This window comes from Trachypithecus francoisi, unplaced genomic scaffold (genome assembly GCF_009764315.1).
Source record: "Trachypithecus francoisi isolate TF-2019V2 unplaced genomic scaffold, Tfra_2.0 Lachesis_group5, whole genome shotgun sequence".
NCBI lineage: Eukaryota > Metazoa > Chordata > Mammalia > Primates > Cercopithecidae > Trachypithecus > Trachypithecus francoisi.
Window position 1 is genome coordinate 12899882 of NW_022681470.1, and position 27059 is coordinate 12926940.

The following is a 27059-nucleotide window of genomic DNA, read 5'->3' on the forward strand; positions in this document are numbered from 1 at the left end:
ATTGGGAATCACATTTCCCCCCCCGGGATGGAGTTGCCCAGGCTGGTGTGCAGTGGCATGATCTCTGCTCACCGCAACCTCCACCTCCCAGGCTTAAGTGATTCTCCTGCCTCAGCCTCCCAAGTAGCTGAGATTACAGGCGCATACCACCATGCCTGGCTGATTCTGTATTTTTAGTAGAGACAGGGTTTCTTCACGTTGGTCAGGCTGGTCTTGAACTTCTGACCTCAGGTGATCCGCCTGCCTCAGTCTCCCAAAGGAATCACATTTTAATATGAGATTTGGAGGGGACAAATATCAAATATCCAAACCATATGAGGCTGTAAGAGACTGCATTTGTCTGATTGACTTTAGAAGGGACCTGACTTCTAAATGTTTAAACTTCGTGCTTTAAAACCGTTGGAACCATGGTTTGCAAAATCCTTCCATTTCTGGTTACTCCATGATTCATTAACAATGCCATGTTCTGCTACGTTTTCTAAATTTATTCACTGGCTTTGTATTGCCTTCCTCTATCAGCTGCTGACTTCAGCAAAGGAAGTATTTATTTGTTGTTGTTGTTGTTGTTGTTGTTTGTTTTTTGAGACGGAGTTTCACTCTTGTTGCCCAGGCTGGAGTGCAATGGCACCACCTCGGCTCACTGCAACCTCTGCCTCCTGGGTTCAAGCTATTCTCCTGCCTCAGCCTCCCGAGTAGCTGGGACTACGGCATGCGCCACCACGCCTGGATAATTTTGTATTTTTTAGTAGAAATGGGGTTTCTCCGTGTTGGTCAGGCTTATCTCAAACTCCCAACCTCAGGTGATCCGCCCGCCTCGGCCTCCCAAAGTGCTGGGATTACAGGCGTGTGCCACCGCACCCGGCCAGCAAAGGAAGGCAGCCTTACTATGCAGTCCTAATTAGGAACAAGGAGCCAGGCTGAGGGGAGCAAGGGAAAGCAGAAAGAAAATACAGATAAGCTATAAGTCTGCATTTCTTCATGGTCCAGGACACACAGCCCATCTGCGCAAATAACTCACGATCTTCCTGCACCCAGATATCACCATACCCTCGGCTGATAGCAAAATGCAAATTAGTTCACTGCCACCTTGACATTATCAGTACTGCACTTAGCCCTCTCCAGCACACAGAACAAGTTCCATCCTATTAAATCCCCAGCAAGCCTTTGTCTCCTCCAGTCAGCTCCTCTCTTGCTGACTTGCCTGTTGCTTTCTTGCAACATATTTCCATGCTTTTGCTAATAAATCTGCATTTCTTTACCTATGACTGTCTTGGTAAATTCTTTTTACTGCCCGTGCCACTGGCCCCAGACAGTAGCCACCTGTGACACAAGAGCATGGACTGGGAAGCTTTACGGCGGGTGAGTCTTCCTGGTGCCGGGGTGGAGGGTAATTTTGAGACTGGTTGATCCCTCACCCTCCCTGGAGGAGTGGGGACTAGTTAGTGACCAGTGGGACTAACTCTGCCACCCCGTAGGACCCCAGTCTCAGCTCTCTCTGATTTTGAATCCTCCCATCTCCCACCACGAACCTTTCCTAGGACCAGAGCTTTATTTTTCTGCTTCTCACATTTGGATACTGGTCTTTTTATCCTTCCCTATTTGCTTATAAAGACTGTCCATGAGCTGGGCCATGTGCACATTTTTCTTGCTTTTCATGGCCTTATCCTGGTTGGACTTTTCCCATCCAGGTGCTTCTTCACCCACCACCAGGTGACTTCTGGTTGAGAGGAGAAATAGGCTGAACGCAGTGGCTTATGCCTATAGTCCCAGCACTCTGGGAGGCCAAGGTGGGAGGATTGCAAGATGCCAAGCGTTTGAGGCCAGCCTGGGCAACAAAGTGAACTTCTGTCTCTACAAAAACTTCTAAAAATTAGCTAGGCACAGTGGCATGCACCTGTAGTCCCAGCTGCTTGAGAGGCTGAGATCGCTGAGCCCAGGAGTTCAAGGGTACAGTGAGCTATGATTATACCACTGCACTCCAGCCTGGGCAACAGAGCAAGACCCTCTCTCAAAAATAAAAATTTTTTTAAGTTTTAAGATAAAATAAAAAGAGAAATAACCAGAGCCAGCCTCCCTGGCAGACTGTCCTGCTCAGAGGGTTGCCAGCACTGTCCCGCCATATGGTACCTGAGAAGTTCTGTCATTTCAGGTGAAGGGGTGCTGGCACGGAGGGCAGATCTTGTCATCTGTGGCTTTTTTTGGCTGCTGGGAAGCAGTGGAACTTATCCCTGCTTGTCTCCATCCCCAGCCTGCCATTCATACCGCCAGCTCTGCTGCTCAGGGACAAGTCTCCATGAACAGCCATATCGCAGGGACCAGCAGCAGGCTGTCACTCATTAAAACAACAACAGCAACTGCGTCAGACTCTATGTCGTTTTTCCTGGAAAGTATCCAGATTATTTCCAGGCTTTTTAAATGAGTCCTTTTTTTTTCACTGCTGCCAAAATACTCTCTTCCATGCATGGCGTACTTGAGCCACAGACATCAGGCTGTCTGCAAAGTCTGAATAACCACTGTAGAGAGACCCTTTGAATGGTCAGCAGAGTCTGTGGGTGACAGCCTTCAAGATCAGTCCTTCCTTCCTCTTTTAAAACCAATTGTCTTTGAATAGTTAGTCGGTCTCATCCATGCTGCTAATCTGGAATGAAAACTACATAACTACATTTTTTCTTTTTCTTTTTGCTTTTGTTTTTTCAGAATCGAGCCATTAAGTTGTTACTTAATCTCAACAAAGGCCGATGACAATGTCTAATAGTCTATGACTGTACCAAGTTATCATCTTGGTTTTGTTCCCCGCTGAGGCATTTTACCTAATTCTAATCATTTTAGAGCAGGAAGATGACAGACAGTTACAAAAGGAAACACTAAAATGCAGAGAGAAAAAACCTTGTTCAAAGTCATACAAATAATTTTTTAAAATAGAAATATGAGTAAAAGCAAGTCTCATGGCTCCTCATCCACTCTTCCAGTCTGAAAAATACTTTTTCCAGTCGGTGAAACCACATCTCCAGAACCACTTCTCTGTTTGCACTTGTAAGGCAGAATTTTCTTTCTTTTTTTTTTTTTTTGAGGCGGAGTCTCGCTCTGTCGCCCGGACTGGAGTGCAGTGGCCGGATCTCAGCTCACTGCAAGCTCCGCCTCCCGGGTTTTTACGCCATTCTCCTGCCTCAGCCTCCCGAGTAGCTGGGACTACAGACGCCCGCCACCTCGCCCGGCTAGTTTTTTTGTATTTTTAGTAGAGACGGGGTTTCACTGTGTTAGCCAGGATGGTCTCGATCTCCTGACCTCGTGATCCGCCCGTCTCAGCCTCCCAAAGTGCTGGGATTACAGGCTTGAGCCACCGCGCCCGGCCCAGAATTTTCTAATTCAATTCTGGGGGCTCATTTTGCAGCCTAGGTATTCAGTCTTTGCACACAGATAAAAAACATGTTGGCTAGGTGCAGTGGCTCATGCCTGTAATCCCAGCACTTTGGGCAGCCAGGGTGGGAAGATCACTTGAGCCCAGGAGTTGGAGACCAGCCTAAGCAATCTAGTGAGACCCTGTCTCTACAAAAAATAAAATAACTAGCTGGGCCTGGTGGTGTGTGCCTGTAATCCCAGCTCCTCGGGAAGGAGCCAGGAGGATGACTGGAGCCCAGGAGACGTTTAAGGTTGCAGTGAGCCACTGCACCCCAGCCTGGTTGACAGAGCAAGACCGTGTCTAAGAAAGAAAGACAGAAAGAGAAAAGAAAAGAAAAGAGAAAGAAAGAAAGACATGTCAACTAAGCCTCGCTCTGTATGAGGTGCTGTTCAGCTGGGAAGCAGCAAGCCTCGGTACACAGCCCTCTGCTGGTGACCTCCCAGACCCTCCCAGGCTTCACTTCAACTCTGCTGTTTGAGGTGTGCACATAAGGAAGTATTCTTGCTATCTTTTGGCTGAGAACTCATCCACGTATTGCCACTCATAGGAATTAGAAAAAAGTGGCCCGGAGCGGTGGCTCACACCTGTAATCCCAGCACTTTGGGAGGCCGAGGCGGGTGGATCACCCGAGTTCGAGAGCAGCCTGGCCAACATGGTGAAACCCCATCTCTACTAAAAATACAAAAATTGGCCAGGCATGGTGGCGCACACCTGCAATCCCAGCTACTTGGGAGGCTGAGGCAGGAGAATCGCTTGAACCCAGGAGGAGATTGCAGCGAGCCGAGATAGCACCACTGCACTCCAACCTGGGCGACAGAGTGAGACTCCGTCTGAAAAAAAAAAAGAAAAGAAAAGAAAAAGAAAACAGAAAGAAAAGAAAAAAGTAAGCTACGCTGGGCATGCAAACAGTGTTAATGCAGAAAACAATTTGGGGTCCAGGCACCGGGCCTCCTCTCAGGGCGTCGATGCCCATCAGCCCTCAGGGCTGCATGCTCCAGGACGGTGCTTCCCAGAGGTTCTCAGCTGACGGAGCCGCGTGTAACCGGTGTGGAAAGATCAACCTAGACACATTACAATTTTAGAGAATTTATCCGAGCAGAGGGTGATTCATTAATTGGAGAGCATCAAACTGTAAGAGGTTCAGGGCTCCACTAAGGGGGTGTGAGGCATAAACATTTATAAGGTTTTCTTGGAAGCAAGACAAAGGAAAAATATTTGATCAGTTAAAGTGGAGAGTCTCGGCTGGGCACAGTGGCTCACACCTGTAATCCCAGCACTTTGGGAGGCCGAGGAGGGTGGATCACCTGAGGTTGGGAGTTTGAGATCAGCCTGACCAACATGGAGAAACCCCATTTCTACTGAAAAATAGAAAATTAGCCAGGCGTGGTGGCGCATGCCTATAGTCCCAGCTACTCGGGAGGCTGAGGCAGGAGAATAGCTTGAACCCAGGAGGCAGAGGTTACAGTGAGCCGAGAGGGTGCCATTGCACTCCAGCCTGGGCAACAAGAGCGAAACTCCGTCTCAAAAAACAAAAAACAAACAAACAAAAAACAAAAAAAGAAATACTTCCTTTGCTGAGGTCAGGAGCTGGAGACCTGACCAACATGGTGAAACCCCATCTCTACTAAACATACAAAAATTAGCTGGGTGTGGTGGTGTGTTCCTGTAATTCCAGCTACTTAGGAGGCTGAGGCAGGAGAATCGCTTGAACCTGGGAGGCGGAGCTTGCAGTGAGCCAAGATCGCGCCACTGCATTCTAGCTGGAGTGACAGAGGTCTCAAAAAAAAAAAAAAAAAAGGAGAGTCTCTCATTAGAAGTTAGCCAGTGGTTTGTGATTGGTTAGACTTATGTTTCATTTTACCGTTGACATTGAGTTGGGTTTAGTTTGCTTAGGTCAGAATCTTAGGCAAAACAGCCATCTCAGCCTCTGGCCACCCAATTAATTTTTTTCTAACACCAGCTACAGTAGTATTTCAGAGTTCCTCTCCCACAGCCCGTGTCCCTCGAGCCTACAGGCCCTGTGTCTCGGTCATTCTGAGCTGCGTCCACATGCCCATGTGACTTTCTGGTCATTCCTGGGGCAGCCTGAGCCATTGGACAGGCCTCGTGTATGACAGGCGACCCTGGTTGAGGGGCCACCTTGTATCGCTGTCTCAGACTGTGCTGGCTGGCACTTTGCAAACTGTGTGCTCTCATCAGAATTCCCAGGACAAACAAAACACCCGGCTTTGGCTGCTCGGCCTTGATGACAGCATCTGATAAGTGATGAGAGCATGGCATCATCAGGCTGTTGGTCTTGATTATTCAAGTAGCTGAGTCACAGAGTGCTGCTTTCAGCAGCAAACATTAAGTACTTACGGCATTTGAAGATGTGTAGCTGGCAGCTTTAAGGTGCTGACAATTTGGGGATCTTTCTGAAACAGACCCACAAGAGAATTCTTGAATATCTTGAGTAAAGATGACCAGCCTCTTTCGTGAGTGTGTGTTTAGTGTATGTGAAGTTATGGGGAATGGAGGCTACTCTCATTCTATTTTAACAGACAGGGAAGGGTAAAAGTGAAGATGTGTGGCATCCCTACTCACCAACTCTAATCCTATTGTAACATCTACCCTGGAAAAATTCTCGTGCAAGAGACATGCTCATAACATCATTGTACAAAACAAAATATTGGAAATAACTCATTGTCAACCAACATGAGGAAGGATAAGTAGAGGTGAATACTGTGATGAGGACAATGAAAACCCAGAAGTGTCATAGAAATGAAGGGAAGTGCTCAAGTCCAGGGGCCAAGGTGGCTGGCCAGCTCAAGAAAGCTTTGAGCCGGGCACGGTGGCTCATGTCTGTAATCTCAGCACTTTGGGAGGGCTAGGCAGGCAGATGACCTGAGGTCAGGAGCTCGAGATCAGCCTGGCCGATATGGTGAAACCCTGTCTCTACTAAAAATATGAAAAGTAGCCGGGCATGTGGGCATGCTAGTCCCAGCTACTCGGGACACTGAGGCAGAAGAATCGCTTGAACCTGGGAGGTGGAGTTTGCAGTGAGCCGAGATTGTGTCACTGCACTCCAGCCTGGGCCACAGAGCAAGACTCCATCAAGGAAGGAAGGAAGGAAGGAAGGAAAGAAGGGAGGGAGGGAGGAGGGAGGGAGGGAGGGAAGGAAGGAAGGAAGGAAGGAAGGAAGGAAGGAAGGAAGGAAGGAAGGAAGGAAGGAAGGAGAGAGAGAGAAAGAAAGAAAAAAAGAGAAAGAAAGAGAGAGAGAAGGAAGGAAGGAAGGAAGAAGGGAGGGAGGAAGGAAGGAAGGAAGGAAGGAGGAAGGAAGGAAGGAAGGAAGGAAGGAAGGAAGGAAGGAAGGAAGGAAGGAAGGAAGGAAGGAGAGAGAGAGAAAGAAAGAAAAAAAGAGAAAGAAAGAGAGAGAGAAGGAAGGAAGGAAGGAAGAAGGGAGGGAGGGAAGGAAGGAAGGAAAGGAAGGAAAAGCTTTGAGAGGCTGGTAGCCTCAGAATGAACCCTTGAAGATGGGTAGAGATGGCTTTTCACAAGAAGATGTGGGTGCTGAGTCAAGGAGGGGTAGAGTAAATAAAATAGTGGAAGCAAAAGCGTGCAAGTGGAAGAGGCCTAGGTCCCTGAGAGTAGAGGCAACTGCATTGAAATTCTTTAATTTTTTCACACCATACAGGAGAAGTTGGGACCCATTTTTTTGTTTCTTGTAATTCCATTTGACATTTCAGAAAAATTATCCCAACTTGGTGTGGTGGCTCACACCTGTAATCCCAGCACTTTGGGAGGCCAAGGCGGGCAGATCACCTGAGGTCAGGACTTCAAGATTGGCCTGGCCAACATGGTGAAACCCTGTCTCTACTAAAAATACAAAAATTAGCCAGGCGTGGTGGTGGATGCCTATAGTCCCGCTACTCGGGAGGCTGAGGCAGGAGAATCGCTTGAACCCAGGAGGCGGAAGTTGTAGTGAGCCGAGATCGCGCCACTGCACTCCAGCCTGGGAGACAGAGCGAGACTCTGTCTCAAAACAAAACAAAACAAAAAAAAACCCCAAAACAAAAAAACTGTATCATAGGATAAGCACATTTTACCTATTCCACAGGTGTGAAAACCCCAGGCTAGGAGAGATAAGGCAGCTTTCAGAAAGTCATGCTGCAAAGTGACAGAGCCTCCCTCAGGTCTGTGCATAGTGATGGTGCATTTCTCCTCCTCTTGTCATGAGAAAGTCTCCCAGTCCCAAAGACAGTCTCTAATTTGGGTTCTAAGTTCTTTCTTTTTGAGACAGAGTCTCACTCTGTTACCCAGGCTGGAGTGCAATGGTGCAATCTCAGTTCACTGCAGCCTCCACCTCCTGGGTTCAAGGTATTCTCCTGCCTCAGCCTCTCGAGTAGCTAGGATTACAGGCGTGCGCCACCATACCCAGCTAATTTTTGTATTTTTAGTAGAGACGGGGTTTTACCATGTTGGCCAGGCTGGTCGCTAACTCCTGACCTCAAGTGATCCAACTGCCTTGGCCTCCCAAAGTGCTGGGATTACAGGCATGAGCCACCGCTCCTGGCCTGCTGTTCTTTATGAAGCTGCTGTCTTGGCAGCAACGGTCAAGGAAAAGGTCCTATCAGAGAGTGACGAGTTTACTCAGTAGACGGTGAGGCTGGACATTGTGCCGCTGAGGTCTGACCGCATTGGCAGGGCCAGAATTAGGTGAGAATTTAAAGAGGCACTCTGCCATTTCGCATCACACTTGCAAGGCCCTGAGATAGATCACCTCTTTAAATTCTGTGTTCTGGGTCCCTCACTAGCCTCCCTCTAGTCCAGGCCCTGCCTTTGAGCTTTGAAAAGCTTGGCAACGTCAAGAGAATGAGCAGACAAGCCACGGATAGGGAGAAAACATTTGCAAGACATATCTGATAAATGCTGTTACTCAGAATACAAAAGAACTCTCAAAACTCAACAGAAAACAAAACAAAACAAAATCCTATTAAAGATGAGCAAAAGTTTTGAAAAGACACCTCACCAAAGATACAAAGATGGCGTTTGAAGAGAAACTCAACATCATATGTCATTAGGGAAATGCAAATGAAAAGGAGGAGAAACCACTACACACCATTTAGAATGGCCAAAATCCACAACCCTGAGAATACACAAAGCGGGCCAGGACCTGGAGAAACAGACACTCTTGTTCATTGCTATTGGGAATGCAAAATGCAACAGCCACTTTGGAAGACAGTTTGGCAGTTTCTTACAAAACGACACCTCCTCTTCCCATATGCTCCAGCAACTGCACTCCTTGGAATTTTCCTGAGTTGAAAACTTATGTTCACACGAAAACCTGCACACAGATGTTTATAGCAGCTTTATTCATAATTGCCCAAACTCGGAAGCAGCCAAGATGTGTTTTAGTAGGTGAATGGATAAATAAGCAGTGAAACGTCCAGACAATGGAGTAGTATTCAGTATAAAAAAGAAATGAGCTTTCCAGTCATGACACACATAGAAGAGGCTTACATATGTATTGCTGAGTGAAAGAAATCAGCCTGAAAAGGTTACATACTATATGACATCCCGCAAAAGGCGGAAGTATGGAGACGGAATAAAAATCAGTGGTTGCTGTGGCGGAGGCAACCCCCGCTCTGAATTTGGAGTCGGGGAGGGATGAGTAGGTGGAGCAGGAAACTCCTCTGTGTGACACCATCATAGTGAGCATGTCATTAGACATCTGTCAAAGCCCGTAGAATGTACAGGGCCAAGAGTGAGCCCTGTCGTAAACTATGGACTTTAGGGGATAATGATGTGTCAGCGTTGGGTCACTGATGGTCACAACGGACCACTCTGGTGCAGGATGTTCATGGGGGGAGGCTGTGCCTGTTTGGGGACAGGAGCTGTATGAGAACTCTGTACTTTCTGCTCACCTTTGCTGTGAACCTAAAACTGCTCTAAAAAATAAATTTTGTTGTTGTTGTTGTTTTTTAAAGCCGGGAAGTTTGCAAAAGAAGACTGGGAAAATGGGGAAGAAAAGTACTGTCCCAGGGCAAACGGGGAAAGCCAGAGAAAGGGATATCATTCTTGTGGCTTTGTCACAGGGTCGTCCTGCAAAAGACATCAATCTTCGTTCCCTCCCCCAAGGCCCCAGAGCCCCTTTGCCATGCTGGGGCCCTGACCTGCTTCTTGCAAACCCTTCCTCCTCAGCTTGGCAGCTGCCCGCATCCACCAGCACCTCAGTGTGGGTCCTCAGCAGGCTTTGGTTCCTCCTTGGACCTACAGGTCAGCTGTTCCCCACATTCCAGAAAATCAGCTGTGTGTTGCAGATTTTCCCACAAGCTGCAATTTACCAGCAACCATCTTCTCCCAGCATTCAGGAGCCTGTTTGCAAATAGCACTCCTGGTCAAGTAAATAACCAGTTGGCCGAGGAGCTGGGAGAGGAAAGGGTAGTGGAGCCAAAGACAACAAGGAAACCTTCTTTGATCTGTCTTGGTGCTAAAAAAAATCTCATAGAAGCAAATGAAATGAGAAGTAAAATTATACACTATGTAAAGCAAAACCTTGATACTTTGGAACAAAGTCATCCTGTTTCTTAAAAAAGTTAATTCTTCAGGAATGTGAAAATGAATGGTTTGCCTGAGGAATGTTTATAGAAAATTCATTCTTCTTGAATAATGCTAGAAGCTGGAATATGACAGCTTTTGTCTTTTCTTCAGTTAAAAAATGAAATGGAAAACTCAAAAGTATAATTTTCCTCTGTCACTTTCTACTTTGTAAAAATAGCCTTTCTATTGAAACAACATCATGTCAAAATGGAATTGGCAGCCGGCGCGGGGGCTCTCGTCTGCAATCTCAACACTTTGGGAGGTTGAGGCGGATGGGTCACTTGAGGTCAAGAGTTTGAGACTAGCCTGGCCAACATGGTGAAACCCTGTCTCTACTAAAAAAAAAAAAAATACAAAAATTAGCCAGGCGTGGTGGTGTATACCTGTAATCCTAGCTACTCGGGAGGCTGAAGCAGGAGAATCACTTGAATCCAGGAGGCAGAGGTTGCAGTGAGCCAAGATCATGCCACTGCACTCCAGCCTGGGTGACAGGGCAAGACTCTGTCTCAAAAAAAAAAAAAAAAATGGCCACACAGACTGAACTACTAGATGATCTTCGAAGGGACTGCTAGAGCCACGCTTTTCAGACACGTGCTGTTCACCTGTACTCTGGCCAGGCAAAGGCTTGGAGGGCCCTCTGTCTTCGGCTCACAGCATTTAAACATTGTGGAGTTTTTATGTTATTGTGATTATTATTTTAAGATGTCCATTCTGTCTCTTTAGTAGAGAATCAGATAGATAATAAAAATAACCATTCTTCCATCAGCTTTTTGCAAGCTGGGAATACAGAGATGTGCATGGAAGAGGAGGTCTTTCTCCTACCCCAGCTGCTGGTTGCTGGGGAGACAGACAGACAGCACGATGAGGGGGGCTGCTGTGGCGGAGGCATCCCCCGCGCTGAATTTAAAAGGAGAAAGTGGTCAGGAAAGCACCCCTGGAGGTCAGAACAGCTGATGCAAGGTATGGGAGTGGAATGGATGCTCACCAGACAAGAAACGAAGAGCGTTCTCAGCAGAGGGAGTGGCACACAGAGAGCCTCGGATGGAGAAAGCCCACAACAGTCTGTCTCTCCTGCAGAATGCAGCAAAAACACTGGAAAACACATAAAAAGCAACTCCCGGAGGACTCAAGAATCACACAAGAGCATGTGGATTGCGGAGGACAGGCAGAAGCCACGAAGTGACCTGTGTGGATGGGAACGTCCCTTACATTTGTTTCCTCCTTATTCTTGCGACTTTGCCCTGAGTGGGCCCAGGAGCGAGGCTGCAGCGGTGGCTAGGCAGGTAGCGAATGTTCTGACGGAAAGCCCACATGGCTGGCCAGAGGAACTGGGGAAAGGGAACCCTGTGATCCTTTTTTTTGTTTTTCTCCTTTCGCAGCTTTGCCCCAAGAACGGGCCCCAGTTCAGAGTTGTGCAGTGGTGGCTGCATACAGGCTAAATCTCCAAGATAAACCCTGTCTTTCTGGTCAGGGAAACAGGAAAAGGTGCCCTTTTGAACTGGAGGGTGTGGCAGAAACCCTGGAGAGGAGAGAGTGGGAGAAGTGGATCATCTCATTCTTTTTTTTTTTTTCTTGAGACAGAGCCTCGCTCTGTTGCCCAGGATGGAGTGCAGTTGCGCAATCTCGGCTCACTGCAACTTCTGCCTCCCGGGTTCAAGCCATTCTCCTGCCTCAACCTCCCGAGTAGCTGGGATTACAGGCATGCACCACCACGCCCGGCTAATTTTTTTTTCTTTTTTTTTTTTTTTGAGATGGAGTTTCACTCTGTTACCAGGCTGGAGTGCAATGGTGCGATCTTGGCTCACTGCCACCTCTGCCTCCTAGGTTCAAGCGATTCTTCTGCCTCAGCCTCCTGAGTAGCTGGGATTACAGGCACCAGCCACCACACCTGGCTAATTTTTGTATTTTTAGTAGAGACAGGGTTTCACTATGTTGGCCAGGCTGGTCTCGAACTGCTGACCTCAAGTGATCCACCAGCCACGGCTTCCCAAAGTGCTGGATGAGCCACCTGACCTCAGGTGAGCCACAGCGCCTGGCCGAATTTTTGCATTTTTAGTAGAGACGGGGTTTTACCCTGTTGGCACAGCTGGTCTCAAACTCCCGGCCTCAAGTGATCTGCCCACCTCAGCCTCCCAAAATGCTGGGATTACAGGCACGAGCCACTGTGCCCAGCCTCATCTAACTCTTTCTATGAACCACAGAAGTTCCAGCCTCACCCCTTAACTGCACATGCTTAGGACAGCAGGAAAATAACATAGCAAAGGCTTTGAGAACAGAATTAGGATTCATACCACTGCTCACATCTCTTGGAGTTGCAAAGACTAAAAATTAAGCTGAGATCAGAATCTAACCTCACCTAATCTAACACCACACTTCTTAATAGCCCATGGGTCAAAAAGGAAATCAAAAGAGAAATTAGAAAATATTTTGAATTTATGTAAAAATGGATGGGACTCAGTGATTAAAGGGAAATTTGTACCATTAAATGCTGATTTTGTTTCATTTCACTTTTTATAGAATATAGCTTTATTTATAGAATCTTACGAATCATTTACAGGCCACATAAGTTAATTTTATTTTCTAATTTATTTTCATAACAGCTGAGTTATTTTTTAAAACAATGTGCTGGAGGCCGAGTGCAGTGGCTCATGTCTGTAATCCCAGCATTCTGGGAGGCCAAAGTGGGAGGATCACTTGAGCCTTGAAGTTCGAGACCAGCCTGGGCAACATGGCAAAACCCCATCTCTACTAAAAATACAAAAATTAGCCAGATGCGATGGTGCACGCCTGTAGTCCCAGCTATTCAGGAGGCTGAGGCAGGAGGCACACTTAAGCCCCGGAGGTCGAGGCTGCAGTGAGCCGTGATCATGCCTTTGCACTCCAGCCTGGGTGACAGAGCAAACCCTGTCTCCAAAAAAAAAAAAAAAAAAAAAAAAAAAAAAAATGTCGCAGTGGAATTGCAGACCTGCAAAGGGAAATAGGAACAATAAAATCCTAACTTCTCAGACAAATATCAGACAACTTTTTTTTGCCGGGTGCAGTGGCTCACTCCTGTAATCCCAGCACGTTGGGAGACTGAGGCGGGCAGATCACTTGAGGTCAGGAGTTTGAGACCAGCCTGGCCAAAATGGTGAAACTCCATCTCTACTAGAAGTACAAAAAAAATTAGCCAGGTGTGGTGGCACACACCTGTAGTCCCAGCTACTCAGGAGGCTGAGGTGGGAGGATCACTTAAACCCAGGAGGCAGAGGCTGCAGTGAGCCAAGATTGCACCACTGCACTCCAGCCTGGGTGACAGCGCAAGACTCTGTCTCAAAAAAAAGAAAAAAAACATATATATAGACTTCTTTTTTTAGCTAATCCCCAGCATATTACCATCTTGTCAGAAGGGGGCTTACTAAGACCAAGTCTTAGGTGACCCAAACAGAGCTTCCTTTTTTAAACCCAAGGTGACAGACCAATGAGGAATAAGCCCCCCAAATTAACACTAGACACAAAATACCTGTAGGAGCAAGGAGAGGGGCAGCCTGCCTGCCAGTGACTAGGTGAGAAGGAGCAGACACCTGGTGCTGGCTTACTATTCCTGCATGTGACGTGTACTTTCCTTGCTAACATTAACTGGGGCTGGTCCATCCAGAAGGAGGTTGAAGCTACTAATGCCAGGGGTGAAAAGTCTTTAGAACAACCGGCAACTCCTTAGACTTCTACATGTACAAATGCTTAAAACAGCACATTCAACACTCAGAACCAATTCATGAGGCTAAGCTGTTGCCAACGGCAGCTTACAATCAGCAGATGATAAGTGTCTCCAGCCCCAAGTTCTGACTAGGACTGACCTCTGCACCAAAAGAGTTTTGTTTTGTTTGGTTTGGTTTGGTTTTGTTGAGATGGAGTTTCACTCTTGTTGCCCAGGCTGGAATGCAATGGCGTGATCTCAGCCCACCACAACTTCCACCTCCCAGGTTCAAGCGATTCTCCTGCCTCAGCCACCCAAGTAGCTGGGATTACAGGCATGCGCCACCACACCCGGATTAATGGCTTATATTTTTAGTAGAGACAGGGTTTCTCCATGTCGGTCAGGCTGGTCTCGAACTCCCGACCTCAGGTGACCCACCTCAACCTCTCAAAGTGTTGGGATTACAGGCGTGAGCTACGGTGCCCAACCTTCAACAGGAGTTTTAAAAGGATTAAGGTAGCTGTCTATGAAAGGAAATTTCTTTTTTTTTTTTTTTTTTTTTTTTTTTTTTTGAGGCGGAGTCTCGCTCTGTCGCCCAGGCTGGAGTGCAGTGGCGCAATCTCGGCTCACTGCAAGCTCCGCCTCCCGGGTTCACGCCATTCTCCTGCCTCAGCCTCCCAAGTAGCTGGGACTACAGGCGCCCGCCACCTCGCCCGGCTAGTTTTTCTGTATTTTAGTAGAGACGGGGTTTCACCATGTTAGCCAGGATGGTCTCGATCTCCTGACCTCGTGATCCGCCCGTCTCGGCCTCCCAAAGTGCTGGGATTACAGGCTTGAGCCACCGCGCCCGGCCTCGAAAGGAAATTTCTTAATATAGGTGTGCACAAAAAGAGAAAGCACCTATTATTTCATATTTTATTTTTCAACTTGTTAAAGGTTATATTTTTGAACTCCTCTCCTAAACAAGAAACCTGCTAACTCTAATTTTGTATTCTCCAAAACAAAGGGTATTATTTTAAAGGTATAACAAGATCTATAGGGAATGCTAAAATTACTCACTTAATACATCCATGTGAGTTAAGGAAAGCAAAATCTTCCAGAGTCTTAAACTTTGAGTGTTATTTTCTGGTAGCTCCTGAAAGCAATTTGAGAAAAATACAACAGAAAAGATGAAGAATTGTTTTATAACAACAATAATAAAGATAGTATAAAAAGTTAGATTCCAACATTCAAGGAATTGGTTCTTTGGTTAACCTGGACCATAATACTATCAGGAGTCAGTCCTGATATTTCATCTAGAATCCCAATCACTGAAGTTTTCCTCCCTCTTCAGCCTGTTCTCAAATCTTTTGAAGTTAACAGGCAAGATAAGGAGAGAAACTTGTATCACCAGCAGTTTCCTTGCTCATGCTCTTTTCAAGAATATCCCTGGGGCCGGGCGCGGTGGCTCAAGCCTGTAATCCCAGCACTTTGGGAGGCCGAGACGGGCGGATCACGAGGTCGGGAGATCGAGACCATCCTGGCTAACACGGTGAAACCCCGTCTCTACTAAAAATTACAAAAAAACTAGCCGGGCGAGGTGACGGGCGCCTGTAGTCCCAGCTACTCGGGAGGCTGAGGCGGGAGAATGGCGTAAACCCGGGAGGCGGAGCTTGCAGTGAGCTGAGATCCGGCCACTGCACTCCAGCCTGGGCGACAGAGCGAGACTCCGTCTCAAAAAAAAAAAAAAAAAAAGAATATCCCTGGTTTGAGAGATGTCTCCCAAGAAGGGAAAACAAAACTTTTGCTTTTTTGTTTTTTTTTCGCTGAGAGAGTCTTGCTCTATCACCTAGACTGGAGTATAGCGGTGCTATGTGGGGTCACTGCAGCCTCGACTTGCCAGGCTCAAGTGATCCTCCCACCTCAGCCCCCCAAGTAGCTGGGACTGCAGGCGCACACCACCACACCCAGCAAAAAAAATTTTTTTTTTGGGGGGGACAGTGTTTTGCAATGTTTCTCAGGGTAGTCTTTAACTCCTGAGCCCAAGTGATCCTCCCACCTCAGCCTCCCAAAGCACTGGGATTACAGGCGTGAGTTACCACACCCAGCTGATGCTGATTTTAATGACTAAGAGTGGACAGTTTTTCTGAGAAGATTAAGAACTCACTGGCGGCGTGCAGTGGCTCATGCCTGTAATCCCAACACTTTGGGAAGCCAAAGTGGGAGGATCACTTGGACTCGGGAGTTCGAGACCAGACTGGCCAACATGGTGAAACACCGTCTCTCCTAAAAATACAAAAATCAGCCAGGTGTGGTGGCACATGCCTGTAATCCCAGCTACTCGGGAGGCTGAGGCAGAAGAATTGCTTGAACCCAGGAGGCAGAGGTTGCAGTGAGCCGAGATCACGCCACTGCACTCCAGCCTGGGTGACAGAGTGAGACTCTGTCAAAAAGAAAAAAAAAGATTAAAAACTTAGACAATGGCAATGAAGCAGTACTCTTACGCACACGAATCAGTTTGTGAACACAGCCCTTGGGCTGCAACTGTGGGCACCACTGAGAAAGGCTTCTGGAGAGGCTGGCCCCCCAAAGTGGCTAAAGAATCTCACATTATCCATATGATAGTAATAAATCGATTCACCCAGTGAACCCTGCAGATGAGCTTTCCTTGAAGTCAGGGTTCTGAGGCAAGGGCTCCAGAGTGCCTGAGGCTGGCCCACGATTTTACAGACAAGTATATCCATCCATTTTCTGGGCAGAATTAGAGCAATTCATATTCATATTCAATTCAACACAGGATTCAACCTTTTTTTTTTTTTTGCAAGGGAGAAAGCAGTAACCCAGACAGATGGTTGAAAGCCCATCTGTAGCGTAATCATTAGGGCCGCCATTCTGCAAACAGCTATAGTGCCCCAAACTAAGTTTGTGACGTTACATTTCAGAGACCCCTGTTATTCATGCTTTTATTTACAGAAGTAGCGAATCCTAAATTTTGCTTGCACTGATTCCATTTCTGATTACCCTTGTTCAAGCAGAGCATAAACCGCATTCCAGTTCTACCAGTCAGCTTGCCACTGTGCAGACATCTCCACTAGGGGAGGATAGTTGTGTGGTCTCCTTTCTAACAGAGATGTCTGAAATATGCTCAGAATGTGTTTCTAGGGAGGCAGCTCCCAAGTCTTTTCTTTTTTTTTTTTAGATGGAGACAGAGTCTCACTCTGTCGCCCAGGGTTGAGTGTGGTGGCACGATCTCAGCTCACTGCAACCTCCGCCTCACGGATTCAAAAGATTCTCATGCCTCAGCCTCCCAAATAGCTGTAACTACAGGTGCACACCAACACACCTGGCTAATTTTTGTATTTTTGGTAGAGACGGAGTTTCACCATGTTGGTCAGGCTGGTCTTGAACTCCTGGCCTCAGGTGATCCGCACACCTCAGCCTCCCAAAGTGCTGGGATTACAGGCGTGAGCCACTGCAAGTCTCCTAGAAGACAGGAGTTGGGAAGGGAAGTGGGAATCAGAGCAAAACATTGTTTCCTTGTAGACTCTCTGACCCTCCATTCTGTCAGTGTTGACCTGAAAGAGGAGGTCCAGGCAGCTACATAACCTCCACATTATCTCACCTGGACAGCCAGGAAACACCAGGCACTGCCTCCAGATTCATACCCAGCAGTCCACTCGGAGCAGATGAGCATCATGACAAGACACAGAGCATCCGTTCCACTTCCTCTCCCACTCCAGATGAGCCCTGCCTTCCCTCTCACCCTGTCATCTGTTCTCACTTCCAGTTCTCTCTGAGAGAAGTAATAGGCAACTGAGTAGACTTCGAAAAAATAAGAGGGATTGCTGCATCTTCTCTGTAAGAAGAGGTGAACCTGTTTCAAAACTGGCCAGCCGGAGGTCCAGGATGTCCAGCCGGAGTCATGGGCCCCGAACTATGGATTCACCTCTCGATATTTCTAACCAAGTTATAAACACTGGCTCTATTTTTTGCATTGTCAGGTAAAGGATTCAAAATCTTTTGGCACTGGGCAGGGCGCAGTGGCTCATGCCTGTAATGGCAGCCCTTTGGGGGGCTGAGACAGATGGATCACCAGAGGTCAGGAGTTCAAGACCAGCCTGGCCAACATGGTGAAACCCCGTCTCTACTAAAAAAAAAAAAAAAATTACAAAAATTAGCCAGGCGTGGTGGTGGGTGCCTGCAATCCCAGCTACTGGGAAGCCTGAGGCAGGAGAATCGCTTGAACCTGGAAGGTGGAGGTTTCAGTGAGTTGAGATTGTGCCACTGCACTCCAGCCTGGGTGACAAAGCAAATCTCCATCTCAAAAACAAAACAAACAAACAAACAAAACACAAAAATCTTTCAGCACTGGTTCCAAGGGAAAGAAGCCAGGTTAATCAGAGAAAAAGTTAGGTTTGTCTTGTAAGCTGCATTCAGGTTCCAGAGTAACAGAGAGAAAAGAGGGTGAGGAGAGGGTTAGAGGTACTACCTGGAGACTGGTTGCCAGGGACGCTTCTTCCTAGGATAGAGCATTTTAAACACCGCTGACATCTGAAGGCAGGAATATGGTCTGTGTAAGTTTTTAATGGAACAACCTCTTTTATGGTGCTTTGTGGATACTGAGTCCTCAGACCAGGGATCAGGCAGCCCAGGGCCTGACTTCCCATCCCACAGGCTCCTAGCAGGGCCCTACCCAATCTGGACCTGTCCTGAATACATCATGAAGACCAGCATGATGGTGAATCTGGCCAAGAGGCCCAGGTTCTGAATGACAAAGGGGATGGGGATGCTGCCCTTCATTCCATCCTCTTGGCAGACCTCATTCATCTCAGGGAACATATTAGCCAGAGCAATATTCAAGAACATTCCTCCAACCAGCACGAAAATCCATTTGGCAGAGAAGTGGCTGCTGGCCAGGATGCCAAAGGCCAGACCCACATAGCAGCAGGTGGAAGGAGGTTGAAGAAGATAGCTTGCTGGATGGTCCTCCTAGTGCTAAGCAGGATGACAAAGTCACGTGGGAACTCCTCAGGGAAGATAGCCATCAGGTGCCGAAGCGTTGGAGCACAGACACGGTGAAGGAGGCGCCAATGGCCAGGCTGCTGAGGACATTGTGGAGGCTATTATTCAGGGTGATCACCCAGGCCAGAGTGCTGATAAAGTAGTGGAAACCTTTCAGCTCCAGCAGGCACTCTGAGGAGCCTGCAGGGCCAGCACAGAGAATGAGCCCACCACGACCTTCCCATCCATCATGGACCGCTTGCCATCCAGTTCGCTGTTGCAGTGCTGAGGGGTCCTGTGGTCCAGGTCCCCATACCGCCACTTCTCCATCACCCCCTCCTCCTGGTGCTTCTTGGAAGGAAGCCTCTCAGAGGCGTAATGGCTGTGTCTATGTGATGTTCATTTTCCTGTTTGAGAAACGTCTTCAAGATCTCCAAAAAATAAAAATAAAAGCCCCCAAACACCACTGCAGACTTGGAGACATAATCATCTTCCAGAGGGTTGAAAGCAAAAGCCCCAGGAATGGGGTAGGAGAGGACGTTGGACTAGAGGGTTCCAATCACCAGAGCTATGACATGGAGCAGCAGCCTCCTTCTGTAAAAGGCCTTCATGAAGGCACCACGATGGTGTCCACGAGGGAGCAGAGGGAGATGACAGTCACACAGAGGAGATCGTATCCCCACACTTCAACTGCACTAGATGGCCATCCCAGCATTGAGCAGCGTGACAGAGAATCCTTTTTCTTGCCTTTTCCAGCATCTAGAGGCTGCACACTCCCCTTCACTTGTGGCTCCCTTCCACCTTCAAAGCCAGCAGTGTAGCATCCTCAAATCTCTCTCTGACTCTGACACTGACTCTCCTGTTCCCCCTTTCACTTACAAGGCCTTTCGTGATTACATTGGTTCCACCAGGATAATCCATGATAACGGTCACGCAGAGGAGACCGTATCCCCACACTTCAGTTGTGCTCAGCCTTCCCTCTTCAGTCTATGCATTCTCCTCATTCTCCAGGTTAACAGAGGTGCAGGCTGGGAATCTAGCTCCTGGAGAATGGCGGCAGAACTCCTGGAGCTCACTCCTCCCAATCCATGACTGCCACTGAAATTGTGGGCAGCAAAGAGGTCTCCAGAACTAAAGCACATCAAGAGGTTCCTCTGTCCGTGCATGGGCAGAGTGGCCTTATCCTGCCTCACTCCAACATCCAGGTAGTTGAGCAGGGTGAGTCTGCTCCCAGCCCACTGCCACATCCAGGTTCAGCTGCTGCATTTATCCCACAGGAAAGAGGTAGCACTGATAGCGTGCACCCCTGTGGGTGAAGCATGATCCTCAGGAGCATAAGCTGAGCAGGGCCAGTAGGAGGCAGCTATGGAAGGCTGGGTACAGCAGCTTCATGGTCACCAAATAAGCCTGGCACTCAAGGGGACAGCAGCCACCCCCATGCAGCCTCACCTGCAAGGCCTCAGGGTGGCTGACTATGGCAGAAGCAGCTCAGTCCATACGTCCGCACAGGCACCCATTTGCCCAAACTCCAATCCCTGTGTCAGGCAAAAATGTTTACTTTAGAAAAAAAGAAAGGTCTCTCTAATCATTGACCTCAGTTTTTGCTTTAATAAACTAAAGAGAGAGAGAGAGAGATTCAAAAGAAGCAGAGAAAGGAAATAATAGATAGAATAATAAAGCAGAAATCAGTAAAATTGAGGACAGAAAAAAAAGTCAGTGAAACCAAAAGCTGTTTTTGTGAAAAGATTCATAAAAATAAATCTCTAGCCAGACCATCCAAGAAAAAAAACACACAAATTACCAATATCAGAAATGAAAGAGGGAACATCACTACACACCCTACATACATAAAAAGGATAATATTACAAAGAATGTTATGCCCATAAATTCAACAGCTGAGATGAAATGGATAAATTCTATGGAAAACACAAACAACCAAAGATCGCATAGAAGAAATGGAGAATCTAGGCCAGGCACAGTGGCTCACACCTGTAATTCCAACACTTTGGAAGGCTAAGGCAGGCAGATCACTTGAGCTCAGGAGTTTGGGTAATATAATGAAGCACAGTCTGTACAATAAATACAAAACTTAGTCAGGCATGGTGACTCGCACCTGTGGTCCCAGCTACTCAAGAGGCTGAGGTGGGAGGATCACTTGAACCCAGGAGGTGACGGTTGCAGTAAGTTAAGATTGCACCACTGCACTCCTGCCTGGATGACAGAGGGAGACCCTGTCTCAAACAAAACAAAACAAAAACAGAAGAAGAAGAAGAAATGGAGAATCTAAATAGTCCTATATCTACTAACAAAAGGGAATTTGTAGTCAAAAACCTTTTAGCAAAGAAAACACCTAGTCCCACCTGGCTTCATTGGTGAATTTTACCAAACATTTAAGGAAGAAATGATACAAATTTAATCCAAACTTTCCCAGATAATTAGAAAATGAGGAGATACATATCAACTCATTTTTTGAAGTCAGAATTATCCTAATACAAAAACCCAACAAAAGCATTGTAAGAAAACTGCAGATCAATGTTCCTCATGAACACAGACACAGAAATCCTCGAAAAATATTAACAAACTGGACTCAGTTGTGTGTAAAAAGGTACATTGTGACAACATGGGGGTTTATCTTACAAAAGAAAGGCGAGGAAATAGGAGGCACATGAGTTTGGGGAACTACAGGAGTTCTATGTGCATGAAACAGGATGAAAGATGGGGAGAGCCAGACATGAGGCTGGAGAAGGAGCAAGAGGCCAGCCTTGTATGTCAGGACTGCTTGAAAGGTTCACAAACCTTTTTCCTCTACTGCATGAGAACCCAACCTTGGCAACCACCTAGCTCTGTTACCATGTATTGCTGCTGTAACAAATTACCACATACTTAGTGACTTAACACCAGTTTATTATAGTACAGTTCTAGAGGTCAGAAGTCCAAAATGGATCTCAGTGGGCTAAAACCAAGATGTTGGCAGAGCTGTGTTCCTTCAGGAAACACCAGGAGAAAATCCTTCTTGCCTTTTCCAGCTTCTAGAGGCTGGACACTTCCCTTCACTTGTGGCCCTGTTCCACCTTCAAAGCCAGCAGTGTAGCATCTTCATCTCTCTCTCTCTGACTGACACAGACTCTCCTGCCTCCCTCTTTCACTTACAAGGCCCCTTGTGATTGCATCGGGTCCACTAGGATAATCCATGATAACCTGCCTGTCTTAAGGCCAGCTAGTTAGCAACCTTAATTAATTGCATCTGCAACCTAAAACCCCCATTATCATGTAACATAACATGTTCACAGGTTCTGGGGAGTGGGACACAGATAACTTTGGAAAGCCATTATTCTGCCTGCCTCACCTTGTAAACCAGTTAAGATGCTACATGTCAACTACATTGCCAGGCAACATTGCTTATGGTAAAAATGGCCCCTGACTGGTGAATTACATATGGACTGGGAGTAGCTAGGAATGGAATTTAAATATCTGATGTAGACACCATGCTTGGAACTTCTCAGCATTTTGGTGACTGCTATGGTCTGAATGTTTGTGACCCCCCCCCAAAAAAATTCTGTGTTGAAACCTAATCCCCAGTGCAGTAGCACTGGGGCTTTAGGAGGTGATTAGATCATGGGGGCAACGCCCTCACAAATGGGATTTGTGCCCTTATAAAAGAAGCCTGAAGAGCTTTTTTGCCCCTTCCCCCATGTGAGGACACAGTGAGAGGTGAACAGTCTGCCACCCAGAAATGGACCGTCATCACCACTTGACCATGCTGGCACCCTGAGCCTGAATTTCTAAGCTCAGGGAACTGTGAGAATACATTTTTGTGGTTTAAAAGCTACCCAGGACAGGCATGATGGCTCATGTCTGTGATCCCAGCACTTTGAGAGGCCAAGGTGGGTGAATCGCTTGAGCCCAGGGTTTTCAAGACCAGGCTGGGTAACACAGTGAAACCCCACCTTTACTAAAAATACAAAATTTAGCCAAGCGCAGTGGCGTGCACCTGTAGTTCCAGATGCTTGGGAGGCTGGGGCAGGAGGATCACTTCAGCCCGGGAAGTCAAGGCTGTAGTGAGTCACAATTGTGCCACTGCACTCCAGCCTGGGTGACAGCGAGACCCCGTCTCAGAAAAACCTACCCAATTTATGGTATTCTGTTGTAGCAGTCCAGGTGAACCAAGGCAGTGATGCTTGTGCAAGGCCCATCCCCTGCGAACTGTTATAAGAGATACTGCCCCTGTGGGGGGCGTCTTCCCACACGGACCCTGCCCCTCCCTGTGAAGGCCCCATCTGCTTGCACTATGACCATCACATGGGGCTAAGATAACTCCCGGATGTTACATACTCTGCTGTGAGAACTTCTCCAGGACTCCTCACGCAAGGCAGCCTGGCACTGTTCTGCTGGCAAGCCGAGGCCTCTCTCCCTGTCCTTCTGAAGAGATCAGAGCACATTCTGTCATCGTCTTGTGAGTCTGAATGTCTAGTCAATCTTTGACATCGTCCTGGGCTAAAGAGGGGCTGTCTTCCATCTAATAACCAATGAGGCGCCAACCCTTATATTTGTAAATACTTCATTTTCTTTTTCTATCTCTCTCTCTCCTTTTTTTTTTTTTTTTTTTGAGACAAAGTCTCACTCTGTCGCCCAGGCTGGAGTCCAGTGGCACAATCTCAGCTCATTGTAACCTCAACCTCCCAGGCTCAAGTGATTCTCATGCCTCAGCTTCCTGAGTATCTGGGACTACAGGCGTGCGCCACCATACCTGACTAATTTTATTTATTTTTTATAGAGACGAGGTCATACTATGTTGCCTAGGTTGCTCTTGAACTCCTGGACTCAAGCAATCCTCCCACCTCAACCTCCCAAAGTGCTGGGATTACAGGCAAGAGCCACCACACCTGGCCAATACTTCATCTTGTTATCACCTCTTCATATATGCTGGCAATGCTCAGGCAACCTCAGTTGAAACTGAGACCCAGAATGGTTGGTAATTTGCCCACATTTGCCCAGAAAGTTAGTGGGCTCTTCCCCCTTCTCAAATATGCTAAAAAACAACCCACCTGCTTGGCAACATTGTCTAATGCGAAGTTGGGATTAGTGCCCAGTTCTTCAAAAGATCTTTATGGACCCTAAGTCACAGATATACATCCAACCAATGAACAAATCTACTCACTGACTTCCTGCTGGTGCTGGGCACTACATATTCAAGAAACTCTGTCCAGGGAGGACGCAATGGCTCACACCTATAATCCCAGCACATTGGTAGGCCAAGTGGGAGGACTACTTGAGCCCAGGAGTTCCAGACCACCCAGGGCAACATAGCAAGACCCTGTCCTACAAAAAATAAAAAATGATAAAAATTAGTCCAGCATGGTGGCACACACCTGTAGTCCCAGCTACTCAGGAGGCTGAGGTGGGAGGATCACTTAAGCCCAGGAAGTCGAGGCTGCAGTGAGCCATGAAGGTATGATGGTGCCACTTCACTCTAGCCTGGGTGACACAGTGAAACCCTGTTTTAAAAAAAAAGAGAGAGAGAGAGAATCTCTGCCCTGTGGGTAACTACATTTTATCTTTCTTGCAGTGCTTCTTTTTTTTTTTTTTTTTTATTGAGACAAATTCTCACTCTGCCGCCAAGGCTGGAGTGTAGTGGCCCTATTTCAGCTCACTGCAAACTACACCTTCCAGGTTCAAGTGATTCTCCTGCCTCAGCCTCCCGAGTAGCTGGGACTACAGGCATGGGCCACCACACCTAGCTAATTTTTGTATTTCTTTTTTTAGTAGAGATGGGGTTTCACCATGTTAACCAGGCTAGTCTTAAACTCCTGACCTCAGGTGATCTGCCCTCCTCAGCCTCCCAAAGTGTTGGGATTACAGGCGTGAGCCACCGCGCCTGGCCTCTTGCAGTGCTTTTTTATCTTGACAGAGACACATGGCCAGGGTGAGAGAAAGAGGAAACCAGCAGTTTGGTAGGAATTTGAAACAGGAGGCTTATTCTAGCACCTTGAATAGGCAACAGTAGGAAAGCCAGAAATTAGTCAAAGATGATAAAGACATTCGAGAAAGACACAGGAACCAGCTTGAAGGGGCTCCCACTGGCCAAATCCAGGACAATTTATGCACCAAAATAAATACTGACAGTAATGAATTGTAGCCTACTGAATAAAACAGAAAACCCTGAGTGCCTCCTAATAGCAGATAATAATTGGATATATTGAAAGTTTGGTAAGGAACAAGTTTAGACAGTTTCAAGGTATCTTTCCGCAAATTCTTATTCACTACAAAAATAAAAAGTAACTCTACAGCGAAGAAACTTGGTAGACACCACCTTAATCACGTGATGACAATGAACATCATTAATGGGACAAGGTGACATCTTGGGCTACTGGATAGGATGCAATGAGAAGAATGCAGTTTGTCTTCCGTGATATTCCTGCCAAAGGATAATACCTGCATCTAATGAGGAGACAGAAAAGAAGCCCAAATTGAGGGGTGTGCTACAAAATAACGGCCGCCACCTTGGAAGGTGCTGTGGGTCGTCAAAGTCAAGGAAGGGCTGGAGGGAGCTAAAGAGACATAAGAACTACATGTGGCGTGTGATTCTCAGCTGAATTCTACTGCTATGAAGGGCATTCCTGGTACATTTGATGAAACCTGAATAGGGTTAGAGGATTACATGATGGTAACGTATCAATAATAGTTTCCTGACTTTGATGGCTGTATCATGGTTACGTAAGAGAATGTCTTTCTGTGTAGGAAATAAAAAGTATTCAGGGCTGACAGGGAGTTAAGTTGATATCTCCCATTCAAGTGGTTCAAGAAACATTTTTTTTTCCTTTTTTGAGACAGGGTCTCGCTCTGTCATTCAGGCTGGAGTGCAATGGCGTGATCTCGGCTCATTGTCGCCTCTGCCTCCTGGTTCAAATAATTCTCATGCCTCAGCCTCCCGAGTAGCCGGGACTACAAGTGTGTGCCACCACGCCCGGCTAATTTTTTTCTAGAGATGGGGTTTCACCATGTTGTCCAGGCTAGTCTCGAACTCCTGAGCTCAAGTGATCTGCCTGCGTTGGCCTCTCAGAGTGCTGGGATTATAGGTGTGAGCCACTGCGCCTGGCCAGGAAACTTTTCTTTATGCTGTACTTGCAACCTTTCTGAAAACTTGAATTGTTACAAAATTCAAAACAATTTAATGTTAAGATTCTTTTTTTAAAGTAAATGATGCCAACAAGCATATGAAAAGATGCTCCACATCATTAGTCATTTGGCAAATGCAAATCACAACCAAAAGAGGGTACCGCTTCACACCCACAAGGATGGCTATAACCCAAAAAGTGAAAAATAACAAATGTTGGCAAGGATGTGAAGAAATTGGAGCTATTGCTGATGAGAATGTAAAATGGTTCCAAACAGGTACCCAAATACGTGTGCGTGGTGGCATTATTCACAATAGCCAAAAGATGGAAACGGCCCAAGTGTCTATCAGCAGATGGGCGGATAAACTAAATGTGGTGCACCTGCATCATGGAATACTCTTCAGCCATAAAAGGAATGAAATACTGATACGTGCTACAACATGCATGAATTCTGAAAACATTACGCTGAGTGAAAAAAGCTGGCCAGGCACTGTGGCTCATGCCTATAATCCCAGCACTTTGGGAGGCCAAGGTAAGAAGATTGCTTGGAGCCAGGTGTTTGAGACAAGCCTAGACAGCAATGTGAGATCCCTGTCTCTATTTAACAAGAAAAACAATGAAAAATTGAGAGGCCAGACACAGTAACTCACACCTGTAATCCCAGCACTTTCAGAGGCCCAGGCGATTGGATCATCTGAGGTCAGGAGTTCAAGATCAGCCTGGTCAACATGGCAAAACCCCGTCTCTACTAAAAATACCAAAATTAGCTGGGCGGGGTGGCAGGTGCCTGTCATCCCAGCTACTCTGGAGGTTGAGGCAGGAGAATCACTTGAACCTGGGAGGCGGAGGTTGTAGTGAGCTGAGATGGCACGACTGCACTCCAGCCTGGGTAACAGAGTGAGACTCCATTAAAAAAAAAAAAAAAAAAAAAAAAAACAAGTGAAAAAGAAAACAAAGGAAGAATCTAGTCACAAAAGACTGCATATTTTGTGATGTTGTTTGTGTGAAATGTCCAGAATAGGTAAATCTGTAGAGACAGAAGGCAGACTGTTGGTTGCTAGGATCTGGGAGGAATGGAAAGTGGAGAGAACTGCTTAATGGAATGAGGTTTTATTCTGAAGGTGTGGAAGTGCTTTGGAACTAAATAGTGGTGGTGGTTGCAAAACATTGTGAATGTACTAAATGTCACTGAGTTGTTCATTGAAAAATGATTAATTTTATTGTAGTGAATTTAACCTCAATACTTTTTTAATTCAAGCATTTTGATATGAATTTGGTATTTTTTTAAAAAGGAAATGGGAAGTGATAA

The 27059-nt window shown here is 46.8% G+C and overlaps 1 protein-coding gene and 1 pseudogene across 1 annotated transcript in view; one reads left to right on the forward strand and one right to left on the reverse strand.

Annotated features, from left to right (window-relative positions):
• GNG4 (G protein subunit gamma 4) overlaps positions 1-27059 on the forward strand; it is a 100221-nt gene that overhangs the window by 15295 nt on the left and 57867 nt on the right. The gene's annotated exons all lie outside the window — the stretch shown is intronic.
• Positions 18324-20153, reverse strand: LOC117075267 (annotated as a pseudogene).